The sequence below is a fragment of the Colobus angolensis genome, unplaced genomic scaffold (assembly GCF_000951035.1).
Source record: "Colobus angolensis palliatus isolate OR3802 unplaced genomic scaffold, Cang.pa_1.0 Scaffold218, whole genome shotgun sequence".
In the NCBI taxonomy this organism is placed as follows: Eukaryota; Metazoa; Chordata; class Mammalia; order Primates; family Cercopithecidae; genus Colobus; species Colobus angolensis.
In genome coordinates this window covers 357,071-378,315 of record NW_012115355.1, presented here as the reverse complement: position 1 = coordinate 378,315, position 21,245 = coordinate 357,071, and the positions used below count along the sequence as shown (strand labels likewise).

Here is a 21,245-nt window from a genome sequence, read left to right as displayed (position 1 = left end):
ATACAAAGACCTTGGATTCAACCAGCAGGATAAATTCTTGGATGGCAAAAAAAAAGATGAAAAAAGAAATGAGGGAAAAGACGCAGTTCAGGATAAGGATGGAATATACAAGTTCCTTGACTTTTGATGGGATTACGTCCCAATAAACCCATCATAAGTTGAAAAAAAAATTAAGTCGAAAATGCAACCTGGCCTGCCTTTAACGTGTTTAACTTACATTAGCCTACAGTTGGACAAAATCATCCAACACAAAGCCGATTTTATACTAAAGTGTTGAATATCTCATGTAATTTATTAAATACTGAAAGTGAAAAATTAGAATGGTTGTATGGGTCCTCAAAGTATGGTTTCTACTAAATACGTATTACTTTTGCACCTCTGTAAAGTTACAAAATAGTAAGGCAAACCATAGTAAGCCTGGGCCATTTGTTTTTTTTTTTTTTTAAAGGAAGAAAGAAAGGAAAGAACAAACAAGGCACTCCCCAAAATTCAGCCTTGTGTTTATTATATTATAGCCTTGTGTTTATTATATTCTCTACCTCCTGTTTTGTAGTTTTCAGACTTGAACTGGGCTGACTGTGATTTCAGTCCTACAATCCCTATCCACCTCGCTTTTTACCTTATTATCCCTCTAAGAGCTTTGAAACAGGTAGGCATGCCTATTAATGTAAACAGGATATTTTGATCCAAGTAAAAAAACCAGAGTGAGTTACTGGTTACACAGTTAACAAGGTGCTCCATTTTTACCTCAAGATCATCACAGATTCCTTCTCAATACCACTTTAGAAAGAAACAAATTCCCTCTATTCAACTAGAACCACAATAAATTCTCAGTCTTATGCTTGGCCTGCTTTGTAAGTGAACACACTGTTTGCATAGGAAAGGTTGCAGACTGGTATTTTGTAATTAAATTATCCAGATAATTATGCAATTCTTCATGTCATTCCACTAATATATGCATAGTCTGTGCTAGAGACTTGCCGACAGTGCTAACTACAATGGCCAATGGTGCAACCACTGAGCTTTCCTATGTTCCTTTTTAGTCTCTAGTTTTAAAAGTAAGCAAGAGAGGAAAAAAAAACCTAGAACGAAGGAGGAAAGATGAGTGATTTGATCATCACAGACCCCAGAGCCCTGTTAAAAAGTATTTGTACGTTAAAAAATCTTTTTTGCTGAAAGCTTTTTCAGGAGAAATAAATTATACTGACTATATAAATAAAAGCAGAAAGAGCAAAGACGAACATGAACATATATTACCAATGCCATTCATCAAATATGGCTGACACTTCAATCTAATCCAGCAAATGAAAACACAGAAGTTTATAGAGTTATAGGAAGTAAGCAATTTAAACATACCAGGGCACAAGGTCATCTAACAACACAACTAGGAAGATGTTCCCTTTTTCTTTTCTGTTTTTCTCTCTTTCATCCTCTTGAGCCTCTCAAATACTGATTGATAATCCATCTTTCTCACAGGATGAGGTGATCTTTAAATCATATAATTGATAGTAGCAGTCCAAAAGTTCTTAACAAGTCCACCTTCCTCTAATGTCATAAAATAAAAGGACATTTCATCCTCTCATTAGGGTGCCAGGTTTCTCTTTCCATAATAAAGTAATACATTTCTTAACTAATTAGTTCATTAATTTTAAATGTGATTCCCAGTAAAAACTCTTTGAGTTAATCTTTCCCAAAAGCGTGTGAGGTTGTAAAACACAGTTCTTAGAGCACGGTCACCACCAATCATGAACAGTCAGAATGGGCGAGGAAATACCGAGCTGCAAAGACACATCTCATTTGTTTTTGAAAGCAAACCTCCAAGGCTCCTTTATAACCAGAAATCATATCCACATCATGCAGATGCTGTGGTAAACTTTACGGTTCCAATTAGGAATGGACAGTTTTCAATGCACTGCTCAAACACTTTGCTAGTCTGTATGTAAATACTTCACTAAAACCACTGAACGGTGATGGAGTTTAATATTAATATCACAAATTAAAGATGACATCTGAATGCCTACTATCCAGAAGAGCGATCAGAGCTCATGGCAAGGCAATAATCAGTGGCTTAAGCAACTTTCAAGCACCATGGGGGGAAAAACAAATGGGATAGAGCTTGGAAATTGCACTGGTGCATGAAGAACATACCATATTAAAGAGCAACTGCTGATTGACCTGGTGATGAAGTGGAGGATATGACCATATGCTTCCATAAAGGACATTTGGAAATGGCTTCGAGATTATCCCCTGAGAGCTCATGACTATTACCTGGTGTATTCCCATTAATTGGCAATGTAAACTTCTCTGTGACAGTGAAATAAGCTGTCAAAATAACTGCCTGTACTCCTGGGAGGAAAAACTTACCTGAATAATTATCATGCCAAGCATATTCTCCAGATAGAACTATCGAAGAGTTATGCTGGCTGGATTTCCCTTACATATTGTACTCATTGCCTTGGAAAGAGGAATAGTTTCCACTTTACTCGTATCATTTGGATGGGGAACATAGGTGTGTTAAAGTGGGAATAAGAATACAAAGTTATAGAAGAGGTGAAAGGTGAATCAATGAAGAATTTATGATGTCAGCACAGTGCCCTTTGTCATATGCTGAGAATACTGTTCTGGGCCTGCATCCATTAGTAAACCCTGTTTTGACTTACAGAAACCAATAATAGAGAGTACGTAAAGAAGGTAGCCCCAGACATGATGTCCAAATCCAAGAATCTCTATGAGGAAAACTAAGCAGTTCCTAAGACACTGCACCATCATTTCTTACTGTATGTTGGGAAAACGGAAGAGTGAAGATGAACATAGATGTGAATAAATGTTATTTCCCTGTGGCCCTATGTGCAGTGGTCACAAGTGCAGACTCTGGAGTCTGGTGGCAGGAGTTCAAATCCCTGCTCTGCTATTTGCCAGCTGTGTGGCCTTGGTTATTTATCTGTGCTTCGGCTTCCTATGTCAAAAGTGGCTACCCCACAGGTCAGGGCATGGTATGCATTCTATGGATATTGCCTCTTATTTTTGTCTTCCTGGCCCTAGAACAGTCTAGGGACATGTTTACAGAGCAAATTAAGAGTTCAACAATTGTCCTGGCCCCAGTTCATCCCGTTTGCTCTCTTTGCTTCAAAAAGTGAGAAGGGGAATTTTGAGTTACTGTCATAACTCCCTTTGTCTGTGGCTGTCCTGGCTTCACTGAAGAAACCACAACCTGGGGTGCTTCCCCTGCTGAACCTGGGCCCAACAGGGATGTCACTCCCCAGGTCCCTTCTCCACCTGAGGAAGAGCCCTGGGCCATAGGCTGGGGTCACAGCACCTCTTACCCCCACTGTCTTTCTTTGTACTGTTTTCCCACAAGTTTTTCTGCTTCTAGGCCCAGGGAGATAGATCAAACACCATGAGGAAATGGAGCCATCCCACTCTGGACACCTGTCTCTGACATCCCCCATAACTATGTAAAGCACCAGACCTCTGATGCCAGATGGCACCATCTCCCCTGATTTCCCAGGACCAACTCCTAAGTAAACAATTTGCACTAGAATCCTTATCTTGGGTTCTGCTTCTGGAGAAACCCAAACTAAGACATTCAGTGGTCGTTTTTTCCTGGTGGCGTCCCTAGAGCTTAAAATAGGTTAGGGAACTGCAGTAGTTACATTGCTTTGGATGTTAGAGATACAATGTCAGCAGCAGCAACCAGGCAGATACCTGCAAGCAAGTGAACAAAGGGCGAAATGTCCATAAACATTTGCGTGTCATGCTAATCCTTCTTTTATTTATGGCCTTCTCTTTTCCTGAATATTCTTTTTCTTTCAAGAGGCTTTAAAATAGGAATTTTAGAAGAAAAGAAACAGGGCACAGAAACAGGCCCAAAGAGAGCACTGCTTCCTCCTCTGATTGCTGTGAGTGTAGAGACAGACTGTGAAGAGCAGGTACCACATTAGGTTGAGATTTTCTCACCTGCACGTTTTCCAGGAGGCTGACACAAATGGAAGGATGTGACATGAGGGCAAACTCCCTGGAACAATCATCTCCCACAACTGTACAGCCCATAATAGCTTTAATAGAGAAAGCAAACAATAATAAAGGCATGCTACCTTGCCTCTATGAGATCAAACAATGCTCAGGTTGATGGAGGGGACACTTTTATGTCTCCTGAAAAGTCCATATTTCTGGATATCAGTGAACTACCAAGACTTTTCCTAAGGGAAGGTTAAAAAAATAATTGTGGTTTGGGCTTCTGTTTCAAAAGGAGAACAAACTGTTATTTAAGTTCTGTGAGAGAACAACAGAGACACTGACTGTAGACAGTGTCTCTGACCCATTGTGTGACAGAAGAAAAATAAAGCGGAGGCTGCCCATTAATACCCTGCCCTGAAGTCAGGAGTTGTTGGAGTGGGTAGGACAGGCAGCACGTATTATTACTTTTTAATGGCTACTTCAATGGAGATGTGCACACTAACATTGTTCTTGGAGAGAAAGCTTTTATTCTGTGAAATACTTGTCACACTCCAATTAAAAACAGAATTTATTGTTAAGGGGTAGGAGAACATCGGTTTCTTTCCACCTGTATTTTGTCTATTGTTGAAAATCTTACATAAGGGAAAAGTTTGAGGCTAAGAACAGTCCAAAGTAGGGACATTGCCACTTTAAAAAATATCATTTCTGAAAGAAAGCAGAGGTGTCAGAGACAAAGAGAAAAGGAGGGAGATGTGTCAGTCAGTCAATAGTATTTATTGAACACTCACTGGGTGGGGAGAACACAAAGGGCATAATACACTTGGTACTCGTTCTCCAGGAGCTAGTAAGCTATAGAAAGGACCAGCATTAACACGAGTAAATACTTTTAAAGCAGACTCGTAAGAAACCACATGACTAATTGTAACTTCTAAGAAGTGTGTGTATGTGTGCGTGTGTGTGTGTGTCTGTGTTTAAAAGGGGCCTGAAAGTAAGAAACAGCCATGGTAATGAAATCAGAAAATAAATGCCACCAAACGTAGGAGAAATGATATGAGAATACAAATTATCCTGCAGCACTTTTGTCTTTCAGTTGACTCTTCTCTGAGTGTAAATCAGAAGTGGAAACATAACACAGGATACCTTTCTTGTCATTGGGACATCGGGGAACTGGCATCTCACCATGTCTGATAGCTAATGCTTCAAAGATATGCGTTATATGTATTACTGTTTCACCTCGTGCAAGTGATTTGACTTGAAAATGCAATGACAGGGAGCCATATTGGGGAACAGAAATTGTTTACATAATTGCTTGGTCTGTTGGTGAATGTAGGCCCTCATTTAGAATTCATTATTTTATAAACTGCACAAAGGGATTTCCAAGTTGTCAAGCTTAGTTTGTAAAAAATAAAATAAAAAGATATGATAAAATGTCTGGCACAAGCTTTTCTGACTTTAATTTTTTTCCTCCATTCTATTCATCTTCCCAGTCATAGCGGGTACTCCATCAGCTGTGATAGCTGCTATTTTCTCTGGATTTAGATCAAACAACCTCAGAACATCCATCAGGGCCATTTTTACATCCTTTCTCCTTTGATGCCAAACCCCAAAGATTCCCCATCATGTACAGTCTGCAAGTTGTTGGACTGACAAGCATTAGTAACCTTGGAATGTCACCCAGACACCAGCTTTCATCCTGGAGGAGGCTAATGAATTTTGCTGCAACCAACTTGGTCTTGAAATGATTTTTCTTTAGGTCACCTTTCATAGTTAAAATAGTTTGCTTTCTTATAGTTTCCTTTTTGTCTGCTGAGTTAAAGTGGCAGAGAGAATCGAGCCCGAGGACATGAGAGTCTGAAGCACAAAATTCTAATACCGACTTTTAACGCTGCACATTTTTTAATCATCTGAGCAAAACTTTAATTTCTGAGAGTGTCCTCGTCAGTGAAAGAGAAGTATAAAAGTATAATCTACTATTTAGGGTTTTTGACTTTTTAAGCATAGGAACCCTTTTAAAAATACATATATACGGTACTCACACATTTAACATATTTTTAACATAATGGGGTACACACACATACACAGAGACTCCTCTGTGGAATTAATTATACATTTAGTATACCTTAAAGAGGAATATACCAAATGACATAAATGTAATAAAATTTTAAGCAAATTTATATGTTATTAAGCATATAATATATAGCCATATAAAGCATATGCGACAGCAACTCTACATACCTTTTAACAGGACAGTACGAACACATGCGAGATATATCAGTTACTAATGCAATTTTTGTATGCATAAAAATGTGTCTGTTCTTCAAAAGAACTGAGTTCTAGGGGGTGTAACAGATTTAAGAACCAACTAGTGTTGGCATAATATGCAATAACTATTTCTGGGTCTATAATTTATGCATGTAGAGAAGAGTGTTAATATGGACCAAGTCAAATGTTCAATCCCAGGATCCGTGCATTTATGTAATTAGTATTTGTTGGAGCCTAACCACATGCATGTCACCCCTGTTTACCCAGCCATTGCTAGAGGCAGAGGAGACCATCAACATTTCAAACAAAAATAAATAAATAAATCTGTGTCACCTAAGCTGTCCTCCCTCTCTCCAGTTTATAGCTTCTAGTGCAGCTACCTGATTTACAGATAGTGTCACTGGCTTCTGCCCTCGCCAGAATACTGCAGGCCTTTGGCCCCCGAAAACCCCACCCAGGGACTGTATTTTTTTTTTCTTTTTCTTTTTTTTTCTTTTTGGTTTTAAGGAGCGGTGGGTTTAACAGGCAAGAAGGGGGGAAAAAAGAAAGCAGTTCCCCTGTACAGAGACAGAGGGAGGGGGCTCCAAAGCCTAGAGATGGAGCCCCACATTTAGGTAATACCAGCCAGCTATATTTGATGGCTGGAGGAGGCTGTGTCTGATTTGCACAGGGCTCAGGGGATTGGTTTGACCAGGCATGTCATTCACGTAGCCCGCCAAAAAACCGGCCCTCCCACCCGAGCCTTTTAATATGCAAATGCAGGGTGGCATGATGTTCCAGACACATGAGGATTTGTGAGGGTGGCCATGCTGCCAGGCACATGTGCAGGCAAGGGCAAGAGGACAACGGTGGGAATTGCCATGTTGGGTGGACCCAGTTTCTAAACGACTTGTATTTGCATATCAAAGATCTCTGGCCTGGAGCTAAGAGTCAGGGCTTTCATGCTAGACAGGAGCTGTGAAAAATTTTCCAAGGACCCCTTTTTCCTCTCTGTGTGTCTAAAATAATGTCTTAATAATTCCTACCTCATTTCCCCCTGTGGAGATATCACCCTCACCCTAACTGCTGTTAGGGGGTTCTGGGCGACGACTCTGTCTGGCTACTTCCGGATGAAAAGGGGCATTGAATGGGGAACAGCAGCTAGGACTTCTCCCGTCTTGTCTTCTCTACGTGTCTCACACGTGCCCGCCTTTCCTATTCCTCACTCCTGCCATGGCCCACGGATCCACTTGAGGGTGCCAGCACCCTCCTCACAAAGGCATGGTCTCCCACGGCTTCCAAAGCAGAAAACTGGTCGTTTTAGAGGACGGTCGCATTCCCTGATGACTTCTCATGCAAGTTTCACCATGGTTGTCACAGAATGGAGATGAATGCTCCCCTTTCTCACTTTGTGCCACACTTTATCAACGAGGCACGGAAAAGAAAGATGTCCCATCTGACCCCTCATGAAAGCAGCTTGTCCTGGTAGAAAGCAGCTTGTCCTGGTAGTTTCGGCTTGTTCCGTAGCCACTGTTCCACAAGGCTCACGAGGAAGACCTGAGGAACAGATATCTGAAATGTGCCCCACGCTGTCCTCTCCAATCCTGCCTCCCCCTGCACCCCATCCCAACAGCACTTCAGCAGTGCTTCTTGAATGCATCTCAATCACCTGAGGATCCTGCTAAAATGCAAATTCTGATTTAGTAAGACTGACCTGGAGTCTGACTTTCTGCTTTTAACAGGGCCAGGACTAGGCACAAAATTTAAGGGGTGACAAGAAATTCAGTAATCAAGATAATAATATTTTAATGCAATATTTTGAAAAATCAAAATGAATACCAAAAAAATCTATGATGAACAGAATACCCAAATTTTAAATGCAGGATTAAAGATCCCAATTGACGTTAATCAGACCACATTTTGAGCAGCAAGTTTTTATAGACAAAAAAAGAAATTAATTTACTCCAGGGGGTTATGCCACTTATTTTTACCAATTATGCACTCATCTGCTGAGTTGAGCACATACTAGGACTATATATATATACACACACACATACACATACATACAGACATCTCATCTTATACTTACATTATCATGGTAAGGAATTATTATTATTATTATTATTATTATTAAGGTGGAGTCTCGCACTTTCACCCAGGCTGGAGTCCAGTGGCGCAATCTCAGCTCACGGCAAGCTCCACCTCCTGTGTTCACCCCATTCTCCTGCTTCAGCCTCCCGAGTAGCAGGATAATTTTTTGTGTTTTTAGTAGAGACGGTGTTTCACCGTGTTAACCAAGATGGTCTCCATCTCCTGACCTCATGATCTGCCCACCTCGGCCTCCCAAAGTGCTGGGATTACAGGCGTGAACCACCATGCCCAGTCCATCATGGGAAGGAATTAAAATTAGCTGAAGAAACTTACATTCTCAACTGGAGGGAGGAGTCGTTTTTGTGCCCCCGGGGAGTTTTAGCAATGCCTTAAGACATTTTTGTTGTCACAAGATCGAAGGAGTCTACTGGAATCATGTGGTTAGATGTCAGGATGCTACTAAATATCACACAATGCACAAGACATCTCCCCACAACAAACAATTATCTGGCCTAAAATGTTAACAGTGTCAAGATTGAGAAATTCTGCTATAAAAACAGTGTATGGCACATAAGTATACCATAGACAACCAAGGTTGTCATAAATGAGTTTGATCTTAAGTATTCTTGAGTTTTGAATCTTTCCTATTCACCATCTTCTCTCACTATGAATAAAGCATTTTTACTTCTAACTTTGGGCATGACTTAGTAACAGTCAATAAATAATACCTCTTCATGTATAAAGATATAATATATAAAGAAATTAATATTCTGGAAATCTTCGTGAAAGGCCATTAGGTGTCAAATTGAAAAGGTTAGGAAGAGTGGTTCCATGTTTCTAATTTAAAGCCAATTAAGGATGCAAGCCCACTGTGATTCTGTGGAAAATTGGCTGCGACAATGTTTAATGAAAGTAGATCTCAAACCACATTCTCTGGCATTGAATTTGGAAAGCTGAACTTACCCTGAAGTTTTGTAGGACTTTAGATTTGAAGCCAGTAGAAAATTCATCTAGCTTTCCAAAATTGTTTATCTGTCAGTTGAATCATAATATCAAATGCCAAAATAAAAAATGTATAAGAACATAATTTAAAATGTGTGAGTATATGAATTAATAAAACATCAATATAATATTTTCACCTTGCAATATTATTTTAGGGGAATTAAAAATGATAGGATCTAACCTTACTCTGTACCCCTTGTGATCACAAAGTCCCAAGGTATAAAACAACTATAAATGGTTTCAGAGAGTCTTAAGGAAAAGTAAAATGTGCCTGCTTGTACAAAAATTTAGACAAAAAGGTACCACATCAACTAATAATTATTGCAGAGCTATGGATTGATGATTTGCATATTGTCTTTCAGCACTAAAGCCACTTTTCTATTATTTGCTGTGTGATGCTGGGCCTGCTATTTTACAAAACATTTTCAAGGCTTCTTTGACTTCTACCTTCTCTTCGCCTAACAGAAGGCACAGACAGGAGATTGGAAGGTGGAAAGAAGGGAGAAGATATTTCTGTGATGTTCTCCAATTTCTGGACAGCCACTGCTACAGCCTCCAAGTTCTTTTGGCACTCCCAGCAGCAGACATGCCCCCAACCCAGGGACCAACATCAGCAGTGGGGTGGTGTGGAGGCCTCCTCCAAGCTCCTCTTCTCTTCTCTTTTGTATCCCTAAGCCTAGGGGTAGTACCTGCTCTCAGCAGTTACTAACATCAGGGTTTGTGATGGTTAATTTTATGTGTCAACCTGACTGAGCTAAGGGATGCCCAGATAGCTGGCAAAATATTCCTTCTGGGTGTCTCTGTGAGGATGTTTCTGAAAGAGACTCCATGGCTGAGTAAGGAAGGATGTCCTCACCAATGTGAGTGAGCATCACTCGATCCATTAAGTCCTGAATAGGAGAAAAAGGCTGAAGAAGGGCACTTTTTTTTCTCTTCTTGAGCTGAGATAACCCTGTCTCCCTGCCTGTGGACATCAGTATTCCTATTTCTCAGGCTTTGTATTTGGCCTGTGACCACACCAAAAGATTTCCTGGACCTCCAGCTTGCAGATGGCAGATCATGAAACTTCTCAGGCCCAACAATTACAGGAGCCAATCCCTCATAATAAATCTCTTTCTATGTACCTATCCATATCTATCTACCTATATAGGCTAGAGAGATGGAGAGAGGGAGGGGAGGAGGGGGAGAGGCAAAGGCAGAGAGGGAGAAACAGGGAGGGAGAATTAAGGAGGGAGGGAGAGGGATGGAGGGAGGTAGAGGGATGGTGAGAGGAAGAGGGATTGAGGGAGGTGGGAGAGGGATGGAGGGAGGAGGGAGAGGGATGGAGGGAGGGAGAGGGTTGGAGGGAGGGAGAGGGTTGGAGGGAGGGAGAGGGAGGGAGAGAGAGAGAGAGAGACAGAGAGAGAGAGACAGAGAGAGATCTTATTGTTTTTCTGGAGAACCCCTGACTAATACAGGGCTACCTCAGCATTCCCTTTCTGCTCTTTCAACCTTCAAACACCTGAGTAAATAATTCTCTGCATGAAGTTCCTCTGCTTGAAATATCTATCCTCCTTCTATTTTCTGAATTAGAACTTCACTGATGTAGGATAATAACAACAAAAATATAGGAGATATATAGCAATAAAATGCATGTAAATGTGCTGATTACATCTTTTCATATACAACTTATCAGTTGTGTGTTTCTCTGTGACTGTGCTAGGAGTGAATAACATGTGTAGAACTTTGCATTGTATGCCTGGAACAGAATAGGTAATTATAAAGAGGGCACATTTCTTTGCCATTCATGCTTTCTTTTTGTCCAAACTGGAGGAAGTTGAAGATTAAGCAGATCAAAATGTTATTTAAAAAAATAAAAGGATTCCAGCTGTTTGACCAAAAGAAGAACTGTCCAGAATGTATTTCAATAGTGTACCACTACCAGATGTTATCTAGAGCTTTCTCCTTTTTAAGAGCAATGAAGCCTGTCCAAGAGAAACACTTAATCATCCCACTCTTCCTTTGGGACTGTGGAAAATTGCTACCTGCAAATCTTGCAGGCCTAGTTGATCATGTGAGAGTATATCTGTATGCCTGTGTATAACTTTTGATTTGCCTGTTCATTTTAAACAAATACGTCTCAATTTTTTCTGTGGATCCTGGATGTTCTTAAATCTTAAAGAAACTTGACTATTTTGGCAGCCTGGCTTCAGTCATTGAAATTATACTCTGCATAACTGTGAATGTTTTCCCTAAAAAACAGAATTTTAGGAACGATGACAATTTCTGAATCTTCTGACAATCATTTTATTCTACACAAACACAGCAGTTAGTGATTTTATGTCAATTTCAATGACATTTGGTAGGTAAGGAGAAGATAAATGAATGTCTGTATCTTTATAAAGCCAGTTACATATCTTATATATACCTTGTTGTTCATAATATTCACGTTAGAGGAAAATATTTTCCTTGCCCTCACTCATGTGATTGTATTGCGTGAGATCTACAGTTAATAGAGATATTGATACAGCCACTGTCTGCAGGTTACCAGTGGCACAACACCATGAATTATCCAGTGAATTTGGAACAACATCCTGGATGCTAATAGGGAAAACCAAGGGAGCATGAGATATGGGCCTTTAACAGGAAGTGATGGGATAATCATGTGTGTCTTTACTGTGGCGTAATAAACTTTATAAATACATGTACATATGGAGGGCTCTTTGTGATGCACTGAGACATGCTTAAGTGATAGATAATTCATGGAGAGGCCATTTGAAATCAGGGGAATGATTACTGTGACCTGTGGTATGAGTCTGCTGTCTTAGCCTGACTTCCCCCTGGGAAAACAAAGCCTGAGATTCAGGCTTTTGTACATGTAGTTTATTTTGGAAAGGAATCCCAGGGAAGAGGAGTGAAGGATTAAGGATTATGAAACGAGGCAGAAGGAAAAGCCAAATCAAGGATACATTCTTGAGTTGGTCACCTCTGTGAGTTTGCTGGGGCTCTACCATGCTGGTACCTTGGGTGGCCAAATAGATAGTCCTCCCAAAGGATCATGGGGAAAAGTATTTATCCATTGGCTCTAGGATGTCTCTTGGATCTCCTTTGGGGGTTTAGCACTGCCCGTTGGCACCCACTTCCAGAGTCATAGGGGTCCCATACCACCGCATGAAGAGCACACGGCAGGTTATGAGAGAAGCAGTGCTTTCAGCATAAAATGGGCCAAAGCTTGTGCAAGCTTGTTTATAGTAGCTGCAACTACAACAGAAAGCAAGATTAAAATGGTATGAGGCAGTGTCCAAGAGGAGTCCAATAGGTCCAAAACGGAGTTTAAGCAAGGAAGTCTTCTAGAAAAGATATTTGGCCTTCTCTGCTACAATAAATGTTTTCATAAGGAAGTACCTGTCAATATGTCCTAGTTTATATTTTATTTTTCTTTCTTTCTTCTTCTTCCTCCTTCCTTCCTTCCTTTCCTCCTTCTCCTCTTCCTTGTCTTTTTCTTCTTCTTGCTCCTCCTCCTCCTCCTCATGCTGCTGCTGCTGCTGCTGCTGCTTTTGATTTTGTTTTTGAGAGAGGACCTCATTCTGTTGCCCAGGCTGGAGTGCAGTGGCACAGTCTCGGCTCACTGCAGCCTTGACCTCCCAGGCTTAAGTGATCCTCCTGCCTCAACCTCCCTAGTAGCTGGGACTGTAGGTGCACACTACCACAATCAGCTAATTTTGCTTATTTTTTGTACAAAGCTCTCACTATGTTGCCCAGGCTGGTCTCAAACTCCTGAACTCAAGCAATTCTCCTGCTTCAGCCTCCCAAAGTACTGGGATTATAGGCATGAGTCACCACACCCAGCCTTCTTTTACTTATGAAGCACCTCATTTTCACAGACATTCCACTAATAAAAAACTAATTTATTTCCTGGCTCTTATATAAGTGATATGTATGTCATCAACTTTGAAGAAAGGGAAACTTTCTTGTCTTACTTTAATCTGCCTAGATTATAATCTTTATTGCTTACTGTAACTAACTACAGGGCCACCCTTACCTTAGGGTGGAAGGAGAAAGGTAAACATATTTTTATTTATTATTATTACTTTTTGAGACGGAGTTTTGCTCTCTTGCCCAGGCTGGAGTGCAGTGATGTGATCTTGCCTCACTGAAACCTCCACCCTGCCAGGTTCAAGCAATTTTTGTGCCTCAGCCTCCTGAGTAGCTGGGATTACAGGTGTGCAACACTGTGCCTGGCTAAATTTTGGTATTTTTAGTAGAGAAGAGGTTTCACCATGTTGGCCAGGCTGGTTTCACACTCCTGACCTTAAGTGATCCACCTGCCTCAGCCTCCCAATGTGTTGGGATTACAGGCATGAGCCATCACGCCCAGACTGTTAATATATTTTCAAAGAGCTACTGTCTCCATAAACAGTCTGAGTCACCCCAAATCAGCTTGTTAGCCCCATTCTGATGGTTCATCTCATGCAATCCAGCAAAAGAAATACTGAACCTCTAGCAAGAATCACTTGCTCACCAAGCTGTCCTCTGGGAACTGGCAACTGGCTACAGGACCCTAGGACAGCCCCACAGATTCGAGTACTGGGATTCCTAAGGGAATCTGGGTGACTTCACACTTTGGGCCTGGGGGGAGAGGATTGGAGAGTACCCTAATGGGTAGCGATGGGGTCCAGGGCCCCCACAGGTGTTGGTCCAGCTCAGGGCATCCTGCTGGGATGGCACTGCTGCTCTGGCTGGTCTCAGCCACGTAAGGAGGGCTTAGAAACTTTTGAAGAATTTGCTCCAACACACATGGGGAGAGGAGGACAGGATCGGGTCCCTGCTACCCTGCTCCCAGCCCAACCCAGGGCCCAGAGTTGGATCCTTTTTGCCTAGATCTGAGAGCAGAACTAACTCTCCTAATTGACTCCCGTTTTGAAAACATCTTTCCTAGAGGCCAAGTCACTGTCATTCTGACAGACTAAACACCTGGAGAAATGGACTTTTCCTTTGTGCGCTAATGCTGAACGTTTATAAATCAGGCTTTATGCAGCGTAGAAATGTGTATGTATATTGGAAACCTGTTTTTATCTGTAATACAACCAAGGGGCAACTCATTAGCAGTATTAAAAAACCATCTTCATACCTTATATATTACTCCTTAGACATTCATATTCTACTTAGAATACACTCCTGGTTTAAGCAGAATGGAACTTACCTCATTTTCATTTGATCTGTAATAGAATCTGTAGGCAACACTGTATATTTTCTTCTTTTCTTCCTGTTTAAAGGTGCTGCTTTATTATTTTAACACTTGGTTAATATTTCTTACAACCCACATTTAAATCACAGGTTCTACAGAAAACAACATTATCAAGGCCATATAGTGCAAACATTGCCACCTATATACCCTTTCTTAAGACGACAGCATTAATGCTGCTGTTACTGTTGAACTGCTCCTGTTTCCATGAGGTTAACATATAAAAATGTATTATTCATGAATGAAAATGCATTTCATATATTTTACCAATTGTTATTATTGTTCTAGAGGGGGAAATAAATGAAAATGGTGGTAGTTGTAGAAATGCATCCTTATTCAGGACTTAATATACACTACCAATTTAGACTACTTACCTTCTTCAACTTTAAGCCTTCCATTAAACTGCAAAGCTTGATGTCAGCTAAACTCTATAAATGTTAATTTAAGGTCAAGGTGCTCCTGGGAAGCATTTGAATGCTTAGAGCAGAGCCCAAGAAAACTTCTTTTCCAAGATTTATGGGATGATATGGCTCCTTTCTGAAAAATAGGAACTCTATTTCTACCTTTTCCAATCACTTTCTATTTCAAGCTCTAGGACACACTTTCCTTTATGGATCTTTCCGAGATATTTAATAGCATTCTGGAGATGTTAAAATGCAAATTTTTTCCATGTGTAATGTATAGTGTCTCTCCAATTTAAACTTCATTTAGTGATGCCAAATGCTTTGTACAGTGAGGAATGAATCATCCATAACTCAGGAGCACCTTCGTCCATAAAGACGGCCAAAGCACAGTTGCATCATTCAAAATATCCAAATTATCACAAGGTTGGATTTTTAGCCAATAATCACTTTTTCTGAGACTAAATCACATTTCAAAGTGCATTTAAGGTTTGGTTCAAAAGGGCCCACAGTCCAGTTTTCTCTGTTGTCTAAATTACCGTATGGAATAAATTTGATCACACAGGAATCTAAAGTTGCTCTCCATCTTTAGGCTACCCATGTTTCTTTCAACAGTGATCTGGAATCTTTTGGGGAAATCAGAAAGAGCAGCCTGGTTTATTATTTGCCTGGAAGCTATGGAGTCACTTCATTTCATGCATGAACGTGAGGTGCTGACAGTGAAGTCTCACAAGGAGAGAGGAAATAGCATCACCATATTCCAACTTCTTTCTGGGGTATGGAGTCAGTTAGGCCAAAGTTTATTGACTCTCCTAGGAATCCCCCATCCATAGCCACTGGTCAAGGAAAGCAAATTTAGACAGTCTCTTAAGCGTTTTTGTTTTGTTTTGTTTTTTTATTTAAATCAGTTTTATTTAAGAATTTCCAACAGTGACAACTCTTATAAAAAGCATCCAAGCACAGGACACAGAACCACAGCAAACAACATTCTTATGGGTAGCTAACAGACATTAGAACTTCCACCCTTCTTTGAGACACCTGAGTTCACTGTGAACTCTGCTTCCAAGTACTCCTGCAAAGTACATTACAAGCTCAGTCCATGTTCTCAGCTCATCAGCTTCAATTCACATTACCACACTTACATATCAGTAACAGAAGAGAACACACAACATACAGCATTCACAGCAGTTGACAAAGGGGTAGGGGAAGTACAAGTATCGTTTCACTTAACGCATTCAACTAATACAGGTTATCTAAGAACAAAAACTCACTTAAAGTCTTCCAACAGATGTGGATGTCCTTTGAATGCAAAAAACATTTGCACATTATTTGCTGTAATTGCTCTCTGCACACTCTCTCACCAAAGCAACAGGATTGAGAGACATGGCTCACCAAGTTAAAAAATATCCATAGGGACCACCAAGTCTCTGCACACGCTCTCTCCTTTTCTCACTCATACTAGCCTTTCGTGCCTCAGCACCACCATCAATCCCACACAAGGTTTCAAAAGTTCAAGCAGGCTTCTGGTTCCATATCACAGCCTTGCGTTCATAGCATTGATATGACTCCATGAAACAAAGAACAGCAGATAAAAATGGGACACTCATCATCAAAGACATGGCCTGTGATGCATAATGACGAATTCTTGAATGAGAAAGCATGTAGACAGAAGTATTCCTATGGCAGAATATTTACAGCACTACTTTCAATGAAGTGCTTGTTCCATAAACATTTGAAATGAGATGAACTGCAGAGATTAAATGAAGGCTTCATATTGTGCTTTTGTTTATGAGGGGAGACAAGTGTTAAAAAACAAAACAAAAGAACCAAACACTGTGACACCATGATCTCCCAAAAGGAGATTTTCTTAAGGAAAAAAATCCATATGGTGGGGTTCAAATTAAAACAAGGAGTAAAGAATGTAGTTCTAGTCCATAGTTTCCATTTTGAACATGCAAAGAATTCATTTGACAAGTCCAGGGATAAAATATTACAGGAGAAACACCTTGATATCAATTGTGTGTTAATTTACCAATAAGGCAAATAGCAGTTCACTTTCAATCACTCAATATTTAAACCTTTCATGTAACAAAACTTATTTTTATTTATTTATATATTTTTTTTATTTTTTGAGATGGAGTCTCATTCTGTCACCCAGACTGGAGTGCAGTGGCACAATCTTGGCTCACTGCAACCTCCGCCCACCACGTTCAAGCGCTTCTCCTGCCTCAGCCTACCGAGTAGCTGGGATTACAGGCGTCTGCCACTGCACCCAATTAATTTTTGTATTTTTAGTAGAGACGGGGTTTCACCATCTTGGCCAGGCTGGTCTTGAACTCCTGACCTCGTGATCTACCTGCCTCAGCAAAAGTTCTGGGATTACAGGTGTGAGCCACCTTGCCCAGCTCATGTAACAAAACTTACACATTTCCTTTAGCTCTTCATATATATATATTTATATATATATATATATTTATATACTTTAAGTTCTAGGGTACATGTGCACAACATGCAGGTTTGTTATATATGTATACATGTGCCATGTTGGTGTGCTGTACCCATTAACTTGTCGTTTACATTAGGTATATCTCCTTATTGCTGACTATACTCCACACCGAACAAACCAATTTTGAAAATTCTTAGTACACATGTATTTTACAATATACTTATCATGAGTTTAGAAAATTTTGAATTTCCCACCATTCTATACTAACCAACCACAACCCCACTGCCTACATTCCCCAGCCAGAAGACTTAGAATCCATGCTTCAGCCAAAGCCTCCATTAAAACCACTGCCCGATGCTGCATTTGATGCTGATCCCCAACCAATTTCTGCACCAGAATTAGAATCACCATAGGAGTTATTTCCAGAACCGAAGGCCTGGTTTGGCTCCCTCTGCATGTTGCTTTGGCTTTGGTTATTACCCGATGGGCCTGACTGGTTCTGCTGGCTGGCTAACATGCCCATCATACCCCAACTGCTCTGTAGCACTGCCTGGGCTGCAGCCATTATGGTTGGATTAATGTTGAATGCACCAAAGTTTATCCCACCACTGATATTACTACCTTGTTTCCCAAACCAGCTCCACCCCCTCTACTATTACCAAATCCACCCTGATTTCCAAAGCCACCTGGATTACCACCAAATCTTCCACTTCTTTCTATTACTATTGTGCTTAGGTTTGGCATTGGATATATGAATGCTGATTCCTTTAATGATCAAGTCCTCTCCACACAAAGACAGTAGAAACTGATCATCTGCAAATGTAACAAAGGCAAAGACCCTGAACGGCTTGAGGATGAAGACATCCACCACTTCCCCATACTGACAGAACTGCCACAGCTCATCCGCATTCATGTCCTCTGTTCAGTGCCCCACGAACACTTTTCTGCTTCTCAAAGGCTTATCTGGGCTTTGCTTCGAATTGGGAAGTTTACAGTCATACCATTGTTCATCTATCATATGCTGCTGTGACATTACTTTCACCTGTGTTTCATATTCCATAAAACAAATGAAGCCAAACCCCTTTGAATGACCAGTCTTAATATCTTTCTTGATCTGCACCATAAGAGCTTCTCCAAAGGTACTAAAATATTCTTTCAGGTCCTGCTCAGTTGTTGTCCATGGGAGACCCAACACTATTAAATTGGATGTTTTCTGGACTGCTCTTTTCACGTGCACCGCTGATGAAGCGTCTGTCTCATCCATTTTTCTTTTTTTATCTTTAGGATAGTTGACAGCATACACCAGATTTCCCCAGCCAGCATCGGGGGCATGAAGAATTCCTTCCACCAGCCAGACACCTCTCATACATTGAGACACTGGATTCCTGTCGCGAAACCCACATGCCCCTGGAAACTGGGCTGTAACCGTGGACAGCAGCACTGTCCCATCGTCTTCTGATGGTATTTCAACAGGCTCAACCATTCTCATCTTTGGTTACCCGAATATATTCAGACATCTTTTACTTTTCTGCAAGGCCACTGCTGGGAAGCCCAACAGGGACACCAAGGCAGCGACCGTTTTGCCCCCACTTTGAAGCGTTTTATATAACATTTTATATAACACATTTCCTAGACCAAGTGACAAAAGGCCAGCCAATATACAAGCTATCCAGAGGTTTATTAGGTGGTTTGACAGAACAGCTTTGTCTAGCCAGGGATGATGTTGATTAGCCAGGGCAATGAGATTTTTCTCTCAGGAATTTGGAAGTGAAATAAAACACAGAGCTGAGCAATTAGCAGAGGGGTTGAAGGTGAAAGGACTCGCAGAGAAGGCCGTTTGCAGAGGCCATTAAGCAGTAAAGGTTACAAATGAGCAGACACTCTAATAATGCCATAGTCATAAAGCATAAAACACACATGTAGAAAGAAATTCCTCAGAAACAGGAGAGAGAAGTTAAGTCATGTTAATCACAAAACACCAGAATACAAACCTTCTCCGTGAGGCCTTGAGGTAGGCCTTTTTCTAATACCCTGAGGCACTCACTCTCCTCATTCCCATATGTTTTTTTTCACCATAAATGTCTTGTTAATTGACATAATCTGAGTTCTTCTTACAGAACCAACAGAGAGGAGCGGGATGGTCACTTATGGAGCTGCTTGTAAGGCTGAGAAAGTAACTCAGGCACTCTTATCATCTGATGGAGGCCTCCTCCTGTCTCATAACTGACAAAAGGTGAAATTATACAGACTTCACAATAATCATGGCATTCCTGAGGGAAGTCCTGTCTAAATAGCACCACCTTTTTGGTGGAAAGGAGACACCTGGAGGTTGGCGTGGATGTGCCTGGCAGCAGCAACATGAGGAATTCGGGTGGATCCAGAAAAACTGCCACCCTGAGAGCCTGAGCAAAGAAAGTCAGCCTTATACTTACTCTTAGTGCTTTCCCCTAGTTGATGCTATAAGGCCTCGCTTTCAAGACAAATGTACACCTTGAGTTCCTTCTCTTGGTTAACTGAGTCTAGAAGAAAGATGCCAGAAGGAAAGAGTCTCTTAGAGTCCTTGACAGAACAGACTTGCTCTAACCAGTGTTGGGTTCCCATTAGAAACTCATTCTCTCTGGGAAAATCTGGTCTAAAATAATTAGAAATAAGATGGGGAGTGAAATTCCAGATAATCCAAGCAGTCTTATTTGTACAGTGGTGGACTGTGGTAGAAAGTACTGGGGTAAGAATTTAGAGCCTATCTGTGACTCATCTCATTTCACACCTCTGGGCCTCAGTTTCTTCATGCCCTCTGCTACCTGCAAGCTAAAGACCCAGGAAAGCTGGTGATATCAATCCCACTGTGAGCCCAAAGGCCTAAGAACTGGGAGCATTAATGGGGTAAGTCCTAGTTTAAGGGCAGGAGAAGATCAATGCCTCAGCTTAAATAGTCAGGTGCAGAGAAAGAATTCAACCTCACTTCACCTTTTTGTTCTATTTGGGCCCTCAAGAGGTTAGACAATGCCCACTCACGTTGTGAAGAACAATCTGCTTTGCTTAGTCCACCAATTCCAATGCTGATTTCCTCCAGAAACACCCTCACAGACATGCCAAGAAATCATGTTTAACCAGATATCTGAGTATCCTATACCCCAGTCAAGTCAACGTATAATTAACCATCACACTGCCCATAGGTAAGAAATAGTTCATGGATTATTTACTTATTTATTACCTCTTTCTAAAAACCATCTAAGACAGATTTATATAATCATAGTTTTTTGGTTTGAAGAACCTTCCAAAGTTTTTAGAACAGTCACTCAACTGAGATGTGTAACATACATTTGTATACTATCCAAAAATGTGAGAATATTCTCACATTTTTGGATAGCGTTCTTCAAAAGTTTATTCATTTACTCATCTATTAAACAAATATATAGTCACATTCTATGATGTACTTGGAACTATGGTAGCCGCTGGGAATATAATGAGGAATAAGATGTGGTCCTCACACTCAAGCAGATTTTCCTCCAGTAAAAAGATGGGGTTGGGCGTGGGGCTCACTCCTATAATCCCAGCACTTTGGGATACCAAGGCAGGCAGAACTCCTGAGGTCAGGAGTTCAAGACTAGTTTGGTCAACACGGTGAAACCCCGTCTGTACTAAAAATACAAAATTAACTGGGTATGGTGGCACACGCCTGTAATTCCAGCTACAGGAGGCTGAGGCAAGAGAATCGCTTGAACCCGGGAGACGGTGGCTGCAATGAGCCGAGATCATGCCACTGCACTCCAGCCTGGGCAGCAAAGTGAGACTCCGTATCAAAAAAAAAAAAAAAGATGGAAAAGTAAACAGCCAAGTACAATACAGTGTGATGAGTTAGTTGATTAGGCACGCACAGAGG

General features: G+C 40.9%; 1 pseudogene across 1 annotated transcript; it reads right to left on the bottom strand.

Annotated features, from left to right (window-relative positions):
- Positions 1-17,648: 17,648 nt before the first annotated feature.
- Positions 17,649-18,932, bottom strand: LOC105512709 (annotated as a pseudogene). Its single transcript, XR_001001901.1, has one exon. The product of XR_001001901.1 is annotated as a TAR DNA-binding protein 43 pseudogene (transcript).
- Between the last annotated feature and the right edge of the window lie 2,313 nt (positions 18,933-21,245).